The sequence below is a fragment of the Mauremys mutica genome, chromosome 1, assembly GCF_020497125.1.
Source record: "Mauremys mutica isolate MM-2020 ecotype Southern chromosome 1, ASM2049712v1, whole genome shotgun sequence".
Lineage (NCBI taxonomy): Eukaryota > Metazoa > Chordata > Testudines > Geoemydidae > Mauremys > Mauremys mutica.
Window position 1 is genome coordinate 231,969,140 of NC_059072.1, and position 13,414 is coordinate 231,982,553.

The 13,414-nt window shown below is 41.5% G+C and overlaps 1 protein-coding gene across 3 annotated transcripts in view; it reads left to right on the forward strand.

Annotated features, from left to right (window-relative positions):
• MID1 (midline 1) overlaps nucleotides 1-13,414 on the forward strand; it is a 350,223-nt gene that overhangs the window by 139,772 nt on the left and 197,037 nt on the right. The window contains exon 1 of one of the 3 annotated variants that reach the window (XM_044988757.1): nucleotides 8,970-9,244. The exons of 1 other annotated variant lie outside the window; for it this stretch is intronic. The gene's annotated coding sequence lies outside the window, so the exon portion shown is untranslated. Of the gene's footprint in view, nucleotides 1-8,969; nucleotides 9,245-13,414 lie in introns of those variants that run through there. One more of the 3 variants, XM_044988916.1, reaches the window with a different exon arrangement.

Consider the following 13,414-nt stretch of genomic DNA (forward strand, 5'->3'; position numbering starts at 1 on the left):
CGGGCTGGCAGCTGCCAGCGATCCATCTCATCCGGGGGGAGCTGCACTGGGCAGGATGAGCTGCTGTGGCTCCATGGGTGACCTGTCCCTGAGATCAGATGCTGTGCTAACTTCACCATGGTCCGTAAGGCTGGTGGTGGTGCCCATTGGCATGTGATTGGACCTGAGGGTTTGCTGCTGCTGTTGCCACTCTGCACCCCAAGAGGTGGATTTTGGGGTCTACTGCAACTGTTGGACCAGCAGGCTGGGGGGTGAGCCAAGCGTGAAAGCAGTACTGTGTTGCCATTTAGATTGTCATTTAACAACTTTGTTTGCCAAAAATTCTTGCTAACAATCCTGAATCCAATTTCAATATTTTTTTTAATTAATATCTTAACCAAAAACAGAAAATTAAGTTGTTGACAATTATTAGTGACAGGTTTGGTTTGAGGCAGGGAGTGGGCCAGTTTTCATCAGAGAAACAAAAAATGTCGACTGACTTTCCTATAGCCTGTTACTCCTGATAAGAGCCCTCCAACAACTGTAATATACTCATCTCTTTGCTAATGTATAAACTGATTTTGCAGCCAAAAAAGCCAGAAAGATTGCTTTTAATTAAAAACAAATCTTTGTTTCAATACCTCTTCATATAAATTTCCACTAAAATTTTGACAAATTAAAAAAATTATATTATTTGCATCATTCTGTCAAATCAGAATTTTTTCTATAGTGCTACTTCTTTAGTGCTAGTGCATCAGCATTACAGTGTGCTTAATTAAGTTAAACTGGTTTTAATAACGTGAATGTGGCAAGTTTTCCAATACTGTATGCTTATATTTGTGTTGCTAAGAGCAGATCAGGCACAGGGGCACCAGTTTAATAATCTCGCCTAGGGCACCAGAAATCCTAAGGACGGCCCTGCCTCTTCCCTACTTCCCTAGTGCAGTCTTGAGCTACTCAGAGGCCAGTTCAGCCCCTGAAGTCATTAGAGCAGCCTGAGGGATGCTGTAATTTCCACTGGTAGTAATGGTCCTCTAGGGACCACTCTGCTAGCTGAGGATTGTCAGAGTGTAACATGCTCTAGTCACACTCATCTGTGTCTGGCAGGGCCGGCTCCAGGGGTTTTGCCGCCCCAAGCAGCCCAAAAAAAAAAAAAAAGAAAGAAAGAAAAAAAGCCGCGATTGCGATCTGTGGCAATTCAGCGGGAGGTCCTTCGCTCCGAGCTGGAGTGAGGGACCCGCCGCCGAATTGCCGCCGAATCCCTGAAAGTGCCGCCCTGCTCCAGAGTGGCCGCCCCAAGCACCTGCTTGATAAGCTGGTGCCTGGAGCCTGCCCTGGTATCTGGACAGGTGTCAGCTTTCCAATACCTTCTCCTAAATAACCTTTCCTATGGAGTTGCCTGGCCCCCTGCCCTTGGAGCCTAGGAAGTCTCCTCTGGGACATTCTAGAAACCTCTGGTAAGTCTGCTGGTACACCTGAAAAGTGGGTGGTAGTTACCAGACACCAAGGTCTCTGCTATACTGAGTTTAAAAAAAAAAAAAAAAGCTAATGCGGTTTTAGGATGCATCAGGCGAGGTATTTCCAGCAAAGATAAGGAGGTGTTAGTACCGTTATATAAGGCACTGATAAGACCTCATCTGGAATACTGTGTGCAGTTCTGGTCTCCCATGTTTAAGAAGGATGAATTCAAACTGGAACAGGTTCAGAGAAAGGGCTACTAGGATGATCCGAGGAATGGAAAACCTGTCTTATGAAAGGAAACTGAAAGAGCTCGGCTTGTTTAGCCTAACCAAAAGAAGGTTGAGGGGAGATATGATTGCTCTTTATAAATATATCAGAGGGATTAATATTAGGGAGGGAGAGGAATTATTTAAGCTTAGTAACTATGTGGACACAAGAACAAATGGATATAAACTGGACACTAGGAAGTTTAGACTTGAAATTAGACGAAGGTTTCTAACCATTAGAGGAGTGAAGTTCTGGAACAGCCTTCCAAGGGGAGTAGTGGGGGCAAAAGACATATCTGGCTTTAAGACTAAGCTTGATAAATTTATGGAGGGGATGGTATGATGGGATAGCCTAATTTTGGCAATTAATTTGGCAATTGATCTTTGATTATCAGCAGGTAAGTATGACCAGTGGTCTGTGATGGGATGTTAGATGGGTTGGGATCTGAGTTACTACAGAGAATTCTTTCCTGGGTGCTGGCTGGTGAGTCTTGCCCACATGCTCAGGGTTTAACTGATCGCCATATTTGGGCTCGGGAAGGAATTTTCCTCCAGGGCAGATTGGCAGAGGCCCTGGAGGTTTTTCGCCTTCCTCTGCAGTATGGGGCACGGGTCACTTTCTGGAGGATTCTCTGCAGCTTGAGGTCTTCAAACCGCAATTTGGGGACTTCGATAACTCAGACATAGGCTACGGGTTTGTTATAGAAGTGGATGGGTGGGATTCTGTGGCCTGCATTGTGCAGGAGGTCAGACTAGATGATCATAATGGTCCCTTCTGACCTTAAAGTCTATGAGTCTAACTGTGATTAGTCGATGATTTTTTTTAAGTGGTCTTCCCTCTCTGACACAAACAATGGACCCATTTCTAACTTAATGGGGAATCTGCTGGCTTCATATCTAAATTCCTAGTTTCCATAATACACAGTCCCATATTAGAGCATCATGAGAAAAAGCTGCGAACAGTGGAAATGTCTAAACTGGAGTTTCTTCATACTTAAAGATATTAGACTCCCTCAGTAATTTTTTATCTTCTCATTTTGGAAATATTTTGGAAAATATTTGCACATTTAACTGTATATGGGCCAGCGTGTGTTAATTAACATAGCTTCATTGATTTCAGTAGAACTATGTTGATTAAACCAGTAAAGGATTTGACCCATATGGTTTATTTCTATATTTATGAGTGGTTGCTGGAAAAATTCAGTGAATATAAGAATGGAATTCTGCACAGTTCCCACCGTATTTTCAAGTCAACTTTAATATTTATACTTTTAAAACTCTATGCATTTTTCTTATCAACGCCATGTTCTTGGGATATTTTTGGCTCCCTACAAGCTTTTAGTTCAAGTATTTTATAATGTTTCTTTTGGAGGTTATTTATATATTCTGTTTTTGTTGTTGCCACTTGAGAATTAAAGAGTATTTTGTATTCTGGACATCCCAATCTTCCTTCGGATGTTGGTTTAAAAATCACTGAGGGCTTGGCTACACTTGAGAGTTGCAGCGCTGGGAGTTTACAGCGCTGGTCATCCAGCTGTGTAGGAACAGCGCTGGTGTGTGGCCACACTCACAGCTACCAGCGCTGGTGTGTGGCCACATTTGCAGCATTTGCAGCGCTGTTGGGAGTGATGCATTATGGGCAGCTATCCCAGCGTTCAAGGGGCAGCAACGTGCTTTTCAAAAGAGGGGGGTGGGGTGGGGCGTAGTGTGACAGGGAGCGGGGGAGAGAGAGAGAGTGGATTTTTGGAGCCAACACTGTGTGTTAGCTTCCTGTCTTGCAAAATCAGAAAATGTTCCCGATCCCTTACCCTTAACTCTTAACTGCAAACAGCCTGCATCCAACGGACTCCCTCTCTCCCCTCTGCCCCCGCTGTTTCTCTGTCAAGCAAACACTCACTCCCTGCCTGCCTCATTCACAGGGATTATCTCATTTGATTGTTCACAGTCAGGTACAGATTGATCACAGCGAACAGGAGGTGTTTGATAAGCAGCTCCCGGAGCCCGGAGCTGCGTTCACAACAAAACAAAGAGAGGCTGCATAACAAAACAAAGAGAGTAATTTAGTTAAAAGCATTCTGGGATATCTGCTAATACCCTGGAGGCCAATAACAGCGCTGGTGTGTGTCCACACTTGATGAGCAGTGCTGGATCACCAGCGCTGCACTCGCTATACCCCAAGCAGACCAGGTGTTCAGCCAGCGCTGCAGCCAGGGAGTTGCAGCGCTGGATGTGCCTTGCAGGTGTGGACGGTTACTAATTGCAGCGCTGGAAAGCCTCCAGCGCTGCAACTTTCAAGTGTAGCCAAGCCCTGAGGAAAGGGCATATAGAACCTACTTGTGGAGAATTGCAACTAAGTTATTTTGGGTGTGAAAATTAGCTCGGTCTGCCTGAAATGTGAAGGATTAAGTGATTACTCATTTGTGAAAAATAATGGGTCTTTATTCCCCTAAATTATTTATATCTAAAATCAAAGGCAATCTGTTTGTGATAGACTTCACATCTTGAGATGATGATGATGATGATGGTTTGTAGCATCTGGTTTAACGGTCCTTTTTCAAGCTTGTCTTTTTTTCTTTATAAAACATGTGCTGGGCCAAATTCATATCTGGTGTCAGCATACCTGGTACTCTCTATTACTCCATTCTGATGTAGGACAAGATCCTGGGGTCAGGCCTGGCTATATCTGGCACAGCTCAGGATAAGAGTGTGCCCCTTATTTTGGGGCTGGCTAGGTTACTTTAATGTATATTCACTTCCCTTGGCCCAAAGGGGCCATTATGGCAGTTGGAGATCAGATGGGCGTAAAGAGGCCCTGGTTCCATCTGCATTGCCCTGACCCCACACCCTATGCCACTAGCAGGTAGCAGCTCTGTGCCAACTGAGAATTGTTCTATGCCAGAACAATTGTTCAGTGGCTGAAGAAGCCAGCTATAGAGCAGCTTTGCAGCTGTCCAACCAGTTCAAATCCACCTGGAGTACTGGAAAATTGGACCTGAGTTTGGATCAAATCATATGCACTGGGAAACATAATAAGCTTTCCTAGACCAGATACTTTATGTGAAGTATTAGGCATGCCCCCAAAAGCTAAAAATATGGTCACATACAAACATCTGGCCATAGCGTGGCTGAATCAGATTTTTTTTTCATGTGACATTTGGCAAACAAATTAGTTTGATTATATAAGGCACAGGTCGTCAACCTCTGGCACCTGGCTCGCCAGGGTAAGCACCCTGGTGGGCCGGGCCAGTTTGTTTACCTGCCGCGTCGGCAGGTTCGGCCGATCATGGCTCCCACTGGCTGCGGTTCGCTGTACCAGGCCAATGGGGGCGGTGGGAAGCCACGGCCAGCACATCCCTTGCCCGCACCGTCAATAATTATGGATTCGCTAGTGACTCAATACGTAAGACAGTGTTTCCACTATAAGTGCAAACTATTTCTCATGCAGGAAGTCTTTGCTCTGATAATTTGTTTTGGAAAGTATGAGGTTAATTAGGGCAGAGTTAACTGGATAAGCCATTTTGAGGTGTGAGACTTAGAACGATTTTTATGAAGTGAAAAACCAACACAGTTTCAACCTATTTCCCCTCCCCTCAGAACTTTACAAGTCTTGTTATAAAAACTTCAAACTTATCCAACACACTAATTCTCCTTGGCCTACCCCCCAGTTCTACTGAAATCAATTGGAGTTTGCCAAAAATGGGATTTGCCCCAATGAAAAATAATACATAGCCTGTTTTTATCAAGCTGCAGTGCAAATTATGTTTCATTATTAGGGACTGATGTTTCTGGTCCCACATATATAATAACTTTGGGGAGAGTTGTTAATGCTAGTCCACCTGATTATAGACTAGAAAGTGACTCTCCAGCCCTTACTGTTGGTGAAGACAGCTTTTAAAATGTAAACCCATGAGTAGGTTAGTACACTTGTAATAACTTTTCTTTCAAAGAGACATCTTCACAATCATCTTCAGAAAAATGTCAGGCCCCCAGCCGAGCTTGCATATTCAGAGAGACACCTCTTTCCCTGTGCTGCTTAGTGAGAAGGTATGAGAGAGCCCGAGGAACCAAGCTATCGAGCCTTCTCCTCCTCCTCCTTGCAGCAGCCTCATGTCACCTGCAGAGGTAACAGGGGCTGGATTTTAAATGCTTCTTCCTCCAGCAGTGGAATCTTCTTTCTCTTCCCTGAAGTTGGTAAAATTACTGTCTGTCCCCTCTGTTCCAGAGATGGAAGCAAAATAGTCCTACAGGAGGGGTGGGGAATGACATCGATCTTTCACCGATCCACATGGCAGTGGCACTTCCTCAACCTCTCATATTGTTTTATCCTTAGGATTAGGGGCCTAGTGGCAAAGTAAATTGAAATCTGGACCCAAACCCTGATTTTTTTAAAATTGTCCAGAGTTTCAGGGTGTCCAGAGCCAAGATTTTATGTCAGGTCCATCTCTCTTTATCTTCTGTCTTGTGGGAAACTTGGAATAGGAACCTTTCCAGCCCCCTTATGTGAGTGCAGAATGTCAGAACAGCCAAGTTTTCAAAATCCACCCTCCCAGGTGATTGCACTGTGTATTGACAGTTATGGACTAATCATAAACCACACTTCTTGAATGTGAAAAGTTAATTGAACAGGCAATAAAATGCTGACCAGGTGAGATATTTAGATTACCTGAGTAAAAATGATTCCCCACAACATGCATCCTTATCTCTTTGGAATGATTCCTTAGTAACACCATACAGGTATTGGTTTTCAGCAAATAGGGCCATATCAATTTTTTATGCCATAATCCACTGACTAGTCATGAAGATAAAACCTATATTTTGTGAGAAAATATATGGATTGCCAGTCACTGTGTGTGGCATTTTAACAGATGCAAATTTCTAGAAGTCTTCCTCATCTTTCCTCATTCTTTCAACGTAGGAGTTTCTACTGCATCTGTTATGTGAGAGCCCCATTGAAATGCTGGAGGCAGCTCTTAGGGCTCCCTTGTTAAAACTCTGACTCCAAATTGAAGAGAGTGTAGGATGATTCCCCAACTTTAGATAAATTTCGCCTCTCTCTGGCTACTGCTAAATCACCCTTGCCACAGCAGACTTATCTCTGGGGCTCAAATTACTTCAGAAGAGCTTTTTTTTCTTTTAGAATGCATCATATTAAACCAAAGTCCATGTTTTTAAAAGTATTTAGGTGTCGCAGTGTTCAGCACTGCAATGCCTACCTGATTTTGGAGATAACTTTTGAAAATGAGACAATCTAGGCCTTTAGGAGCCTAAATCACATTGACTGTCAATGGGAGTTTTGGCTCCTCTGTGACTAAATCCCTTTGGAAAATTATACTTACGCTCCGTAATCAGTTAAACATTGCAATGCTGAGTGCAGCAATGTCTAAATACCTTTGAAAGTCTGGGCCCAAGTATCAGGTATCTTCCAAAAAATGTTCCCAGGGAGGATTCTCCTAGGTTTATCTACAGTAAAAGGTCCTCACATACTATATATATATATACACACACACACACACACACACACACATTTCAAATTACATTATCTGAACCCTAAGCTAGGGATGTAGATATTTTTCAGGAACAATCTGTAAACATTTATTTCAAAGTGCACTTAATGCACCACTCTACCCTGCAGCCACTTAGAGCTGCTCCAGCAGTGGAAAGTCCCTAAAGCCTCTGTAGCTGGTCAGAGAATCACCAAGTCATCCCCTCTGGCCCAGTGTAGATATCATGGTTGGGGTTTTCCTTATGCCTTTATTCACAACAGCCATATTGGCCCGTTAGGGCTGAAAGTGAGAGCAGCCTGAACTCTTTAACTGAAGTCTGAGGACCATACCAGTGTACAGCAGGCCAGGGTCAAGAGAATGGAAAGGTATCTTAAAGCCACCTTTCCCCTCCTCCTTCCACCCTGAGCTGTGCAGTGTATTCTTTGACTGCAGCAGAGCATCTGGGCCAGTGTGGTATTACTTCCTTTCTCAGCTGTGTATATGAGAAAAAGCTTTTAAATAGCAAAACAAAGGAATAGATTCCCTAATCCTTCACTCCCATTTCTGCAACATACACAGTCTTGGTACACGGAGCTTATCACAGGCCAAAAGAAAACACATTTTAAGAACCCCTTTATTGAACTATTGGCAACACATCACTGTGACACCTTATTCTGGAGCTCAGTGCAAAAACTTCCTCCAGCTGAAAGGAATTTTCTGGGTAGTGACTACTTCTTGCCTTGATAGAAACAGCGATTGCTGTAGCAAATCCATGACCATGGGGCTTTTCTTCCGACATCAGATTTCCCTGATTGTCCCTTGAGATCAAAAGACAGATTTCCATTTAGAGTGGAACAGAGGAACTAGCAAGCTTCTAAACTTATCTTAAGTTTGAGGCTGGGAAAGAGGGGTGGGAGAGGCGAGGGGGGGGAGGTGAGAGGGTTAGAGACTCAAGGAGGTGGAGTGAGTGTATAATTCTGTAGATCTGCCCCTTTTCTTGGCTTAAAAATGGTGCAAGTCAAGCAGCAGCCACATGTTACACACAGCTCCATTTTAAAAGAAAGCCACTAAGGGACAGATTATGCTTGCTGTGCAACTGAAAACAGGTCCTATTGGGCAAAGCAAAAAAGCTCCACCAGTTGTATTTTATAATCTGGATATTTTCTTGAAATTCAAAGTAGGGTACAATACTACCTTAGGTTTGGAACCTGTATGCAAGAATGATTCCCCCCCCAGGGAAGGAGAAAAATGTTATTGAGAGGTTTATACATTTGCTAGTGAGACAAATGAGGATTTATGATATATATGTAATTTAAATATAGCATGTTTTTCCCTCTTCTTGTGTTATGTTTTATGTATTTTAATCTGGTAGGACTTCAAAAACAAATGTTTCTTAAATTGCTAGTGACATATGTGGTTCTAAATAGAATGGGTGTTACTACACCTTACAGTTTTTTTGTTAAGTATTTAGGCAACTCTCCAATATTTGGGTAGTTTTTACTGGCCATTTACATTTCAAGTGTTTTTTTTTTTTTTAAATCTCAGGAGCCTGTTAAACTTTGAGCAGACCCAGAGCAGTAAGATAAGAATGGAAATAATCTCTTATACCACAAATTGACTTCCCTCTTTGTAGCCTTAGACACTGTTTCCAGCTGCTTTCAGTCTTTTAAATCCTTGAAAGCTTTCCTAATCCTCATGTAGGCAGTCTCTCTGTGTTATACCTCCCTCCCCTTTCCGCTGATTGGTGAGGCTATTTCATGGCCTAATTCAGCCAACTACTACATCTCTGAGCCGTGATTTGAAATAAGAGCAAGGCAGACTGTTGCCTCCCTACTCCTGACTTTTAATAGGCTAGAAGAAAGGTTGCAAAACTTGACATTGTTTTAGGAAGAGTCCCCACAGCAAAAAATAAAGGAAAATGAGAGAGAGAAACTTAGCAGCTTGTTTATACGGAAACTGCTGATGGATTTTTGTTTTTACTTTGAAATTACACTGTAAATTTGAATTCAGATTGTTTCCTGCTGGGTGGATAATGGAATTCTAAACATGAGGCAGGTAAGGAACATGCTGCAAAAGCATTTAGAGATCTGTAACAGAGGGAGCAAAGGGGGGGGGGGAAGTTGGGTTGGTCTGAAAATATTTGCTTTGTTGGACTAGATAGCATTTGCAGAAACCTTTAGATTTTTAGCCTGAAGATCCTTTTTAAATAAATACAAATTAACCAAGGGGTTTTTACTTTCAGTTTGATCTTATTGCTAGTAAGTGATGTCATGCAATTCATTGTTTGATTCAATTTTGTAAAGGGCATGAAAGCTGTTTGTAGGATATGTAAATCAATTCCAATTTGCCCTGGATTAAATATATTGTGTAGACTTTCTCACAACCTTGTTTGTGACATGTAGAAGAAGAATGTGTTTAAACTGTAGAGGTGTGTGGGAGTGATTTATTAAACATGCACAGCAACTCACACACAAATTGCTAATACTTAAATTTTTCAGTTGCTTTAATATATAGTAGTCTCAAGCAGTTTTCAAAAGAAGTACTGTAACAGTGCAGAAAAAAGCCTAGAAAACCAATTATTATTCAAGTATGCTTACTTTTTTAAAAGCTTGCTATTCACATGAATGGACAAAAGCAGCTGTTTGCTTCTTCTCAAAGTTGAAGGTCACAATGAGATAACAATTTGATACTACACTGTTTGTAGTTTTGCAATTAAAATATGCAGTTAGAACACAGAGAGTACAGAGTACTGGCAGATGTAAATCTCAGCCTTTAAGCAGAGCTCGGCTCTGAATTAAAGACCATGGCAAATCAACATCTTAAAATCAATACTTTGTTTTACGAATAGCTACCGTATGAAAGTCAGGCTCTGAGAAAAATGTTCTTGTGTCTTTGTGAGAGTCATAGTCTATTCAGGCAGCTTTCTGAAATCAGTAGGACTTGGGGCATGGCGGGGAAGGAGGTAGAGGGGAGAGGAGGGTAGAAGCAGGGGTAGAGTTTGCACCTGCAGTGGAAATGGAGCATTTGTTTTTTCAACCCTCTTTGAAAACAAGATGGAAGCACTCATGTATTTTAGACTATTTTGCCATATGTGGAGGAAAAGCCGTTTTTGCGAGTGGGCAAAAACCTGCTTTTTACCTTTTTGAAGGTTGTTGGGGGCGGGAATTCTTGTCACAGTGGAGTGCAAATGAAAACTAAAGTTTACATATTGCATTACTGGGGTTCAATTAGTCCTTTATCTATGTGATCAGCAGAATGCAGTGTCACCACAAAAAAGAACCTTTAGTAAAGGGAGTTGTCAGAGAGGATCAAAAGAAAGTTGGGATGTGATATGTCAGAGCATAAGAAAATACAAAAACATTGCTACAAACAGATGAGTGCTGCCTATCTGGGGTGCTTCTATTTGAAGCATAAGGTTGTAAAGTGTGTATTTGTGTGTGTGTGAACAAATAAGAGGAGGAAACCAGGAGAGGAGAAGAGGAAAAAGGGGGGTGGGAGTTGGTGAGAAAATAAAAAGCACTAAAATTCTTAAGGGACTCCCCAATAAAAGGAAAGGAGGGACAGATTTAGCATTAGAATATTTTTGACTCATTATATAATGCCCACCTCCAGCCAACAGAAGTCCTCCTCTTTCCACTTCCTCTGGGGCAGCAGTATCTCCTGGGAAGTTGCATCCATGAAGTTGAGAATATGGGCCTGATTCTCCCCTCACAGTAGCTTTACATTTCTGCAGCCCCATTAATTTTAATGGAGTTACTCCTGTTTTTTCCCCTCTGTACATGAGAGAAGAACCAGATCCAATAGGGCAGACCTTTGCCTGGTATAAATTGTCATAGCTTCATAATGGAGCTTCACAGGTGGTGAAGATCTGCCCCTGTGTGTTTAGACACACATTTTTGTGTAAGCTTTCCCAACTTGGTTGACCTTACTTATACCACATGCACAATTCTGAAGTTGCCACTGGATTTCAGTGGTATTTGTGTGTGAAATATTTCAGTTTGGCAGAGAAAAATCTGTGTTTACTACTAGTTCTTGCTGAACAAAAGCTAGTGACCTAATAGTCTAGAGTTGAAGGGACTAATCATGCATATGTTGATCAAACAGCCTCTTTGCATCTTTAAAATGGTAATTGGAGTTCTTGATAAGCCTCCAAATATAATGACCAAAGGACAGTACAAATTAAGAAAGCAAAATATTCAGGAACTGAAGTGCCATGAAATTGGAGGCATGAGATGGTTAGGAATCACTTCTGATTTTATTTGAAAATTTCTGAAGAGAATGAGTACTCAGGAAAAAATGTGCCTTTTATATCTGCCAGCCAATTTCTTGTCATAATCATAGTATAGTTTGGATTTGCAGGGTTAACTATCAAACAAATCTGTGTGTCATTGCATTGAAATGAAATATATTGTGCTGATGAATGATCTGGCCCACAGGCAGTATACAGATGCTGAACAATAGTGCATAGGTTCAAAATAGTGCAATGCAGCTAACTACCCTAGCCGAAGAGCAGAAATTACTCATAGAAATGTAATATGCTGCCTGTTGGGCTGATAGGATTCAACCTGCTTTACAACTGTGCCAGGCCAACAGTCTCTAGCGGGACATCATTGGTTGGTTGTTCGGAATGCTGTGCTGAGATTCATAAATGAGACAGGTAAAAAGAAGTAGCCTTTTATTAGGAAGTAATTTAAAACCTCGGCAAGGGCTGTGACTGTCTCTGTTCTGTCTGATATAAATAATAACTCGACTGAAACCTCTATAATGGAATTGTGAAGTTTCCATACAACTGCTGTGTACATCACATCTTTGAAAGCACCTTGGTAATTCTGCAGCTGGAAAACTTCAGGCTTCTAGTCAAAAATATGTCCCTAGGAAGTGGAACTGTGTAGTTTCTTAAGAGGGTCTAACGTGCCAGCCAAATATATACTGTACCAGGAAACAAATCTTCAGCTTCACTATGGATGCTGAAATTTCCATGTACTAAAACTCTGACCAGCTTACTACTTGGGAAAAGAGATCAAAAGAGTAAGAACTCTCAAAGATCAGAAGTTCAGATAAGAACACAGATGTGTCAACGGTCCAAGATTTATTGAGGCCACTGTGGCTGGGTGCAGTTTGCTTGTCTGTATTCTTGGTATTTACTTTATAACTGGAGAGGGCAGTGTGGTATCTGTTTTAGATTCCCCAAATGGATTTAACAGAAACTAGGTAATCAATTAATTTTTAATATTCAAACCCATTTTCAAACTATTTTTGCCCACAACAAATAATATCCTCAAACATACTAACACCATAATGCAGAGCATAGGAGTTCTGTGAAAGCAGATTTGGGGCTTTATTTTCCACTCAAGTCAAAGTCATTGACTTTGATCAGGGCAGGACTGGTCCCACAGTCCTATAAAAGGGTCCTGTAAGACATGCAATTTGCTAATGGATCATTATGAACCTAATTAAAAGTGAAGATAAAATCTGTAAGGCACAGAGGCCATTTCAGTTCTTATTTATCATAGCTGTAGTCATAGCTTTTATAGTATATGATTCATAGAGTGCATACACGCTGGATAGAATTTTAGTCGATAACACATGTAAAACATAAAATCATCCCTCTTCCGTACAGATGTTTAGCTTTTTAGCATGTGGTTTCTATTTCCTACTTTCTTTAGTGCACCTTCTTAATTCTTAATTTATTCCTTGCTAAGAAATCTATATCCTTGTCCTGAAATATTGTAATCATAAGACTTGCTTTAGGAAGTGCTGCTTTGAGTTCCATGCCATCTTTTTTTTTTTTTCTTTATTCCCCAGGGGCTGTCTTTTCTCAGAGATAAATTCTCCTTCTAGACTTCTGTTTTTGTGTGCCATATACAAGAAAGAAAACAAGTGTATGGAATCTGTGGGCTGAGAGTGTATCAGTTAATTAGTGGCTGGACATTACCCTGTAGGAAGTCTGGCAAGGGTGTGTGTGTGTGTGTGTGTGTTGTCTGCTTTCTTTGATCACTTGTGTGGTAAATAGACATGCAGAGTAACTATGGCAACATGTGCTGTAGGTTTGTGGGAACAGAGGGGACTCAATCACTGGACAAAGGATAGTTTGTTAGAATAGTTTGGTTATGATTAGAAAAAAGTGGCACCGAACAGGACATTTTAAAAGCGTAAGTTTTGAAAAACTCAAATTTGTTATTTTCCAATTGATAACATTCTTCTGTAGCTATGAAAGATCATGCC